At 33.3% G+C, this 1,698-nt stretch overlaps 1 protein-coding gene across 3 annotated transcripts in view; it reads right to left on the bottom strand.

Annotated features, from left to right (window-relative positions):
- The window catches only part of Kif20b (kinesin family member 20B), a 55,321-nt gene that overhangs the window by 17,223 nt on the left and 36,400 nt on the right, over window positions 1–1,698 (bottom strand). The gene's annotated exons all lie outside the window — the stretch shown is intronic.

Here is a 1,698-nt window from a genome sequence, read left to right as displayed (position 1 = left end):
AAAAAAAAAAAAAAAAAGTAGTTTTTTTGTTAAATAAAGACAATATGAATTTACTACTGATTTTAAAAAGAAACATTAACTGGGCTTGCTTTCACTTATAAAAAGTATTTTCCTATGAAGTCCCTTTACCAATGAACTTAAGACAAACTAAACAATTGATATTTCTTTAACAGTTACAGTGACTACAATATTCCCAAATGCCATCACATAGTTCCAAAAATAAAACACAAAATGACTTATAACTTATATAACTTATGAAAGGAACATTGAGAATAGATGCTTAGAGAATATAGATTAAGTGATTTTCAAACTGAATTCTATAGATCTAAGATTGTTCTCATGGTAATATAACTTCAGACATTGAAAACCCAAAGAAAACTCTAAAACAAAACAGCACTCATATCAGAATTACAAACTTTGTAACATAGGACATTACATTACCTCAGAAAAATGCTAAGACAGCAACGAATAACAATCTTAACATGGCTGATGTACTACTGTTTGTCACAATAAATGGATAATTTGTATCAGCTGCTTTTGGATTTTCACAATGAAAAGGATATACTCTAAAGTATATAATTAATCATTACAAAGAAAAAGTAATTTTTCCTGTTATTTTTAGTAATTCAGGGCACACTGCTTTAATCACAACACTTTGGAGGCAAAGGCAGGTGGATCTCTGTGAGTTCCAGGAATGCCAGAGCTCCAGAGAGAGACCCTGTTTCAAAAGGAAAAAAACAAAATGCAAAAAAACTCATATACAGAAGTATGGGGTCACACTCATAATCTCAGCATTTGGGGGACAAAGACAGGAGGATCAAGGTTCAAAGCAATCCTCAATATGTGTGTGTGTGCGCGCGCGCGTGCATACTGAGTTTCATGCTAGCCTCTAGGAATTATTAAATACCATCAAAAAAGTTATGTTTCTTCCAATTACTGTATTCTACATACAGCATATTAAACCTGAACAAGAATATACAAAAATACAAAATAGCTTTCTTTTATATAGCATATTTTCATGTTTCAGTGTTCAGATACATAACACTACTCTTAATTTGATAAACTTGGAAAAAGTTAACAACAATCAAAGTCTCCCAATGGCTGTCTTCTCCAGAGCTATATTTGCTAAGTAAAAAGTGGTGTGGAAAATATATTCAAAGATAGGAAAAGCAGTAACTTTAAAATTCTATACACAGTGTCAGGGTGTGAGCTTAGTAGGTAAAAATGCTAGCTTCAAAAGCCTTACAACTCAGATAATCCTAGAACTTATGCTTTAAAATCTATATGGTAGCATACATATGCAATCCCAGCACTCCTACAACAAAATGGGAGGCAGAGATAGAATTACCCTGAACCACTGGCCTGGAAGATGCTGCTTCACAGCATAAACAAGAGTTCCTGTCAACAACTCCGGAAAAATGTCTTCTGACCTACACACTCACATAAATTACACACATAAAACATAAAGTTGAGGACACAATCAACGTGGTTTCATTAGCTGATCTTAAGTTATGTCTTGGAAATTTTCCCCAGGATATTTTTCAAAATGCAAAGTTTTTTCTCTATATTACTAATGCCCATGTAATATTTTACCCATAGAACTAGTTATAAAATACAAAATGCTGAATTCTCTTACCAGAAATACAATCTTACCAACAGATACAGCAAGCTGCTAGGAGGGAGGGAGGGAGGGAGGGA

Source organism: Mus caroli, chromosome 19, assembly GCF_900094665.2.
Source record: "Mus caroli chromosome 19, CAROLI_EIJ_v1.1, whole genome shotgun sequence".
NCBI classification, from domain to species: Eukaryota; Metazoa; Chordata; class Mammalia; order Rodentia; family Muridae; genus Mus; species Mus caroli.
The sequence above is the reverse complement of the archived record's forward strand: the minus strand, read 5'-3'. Positions and strand labels throughout refer to the sequence as shown.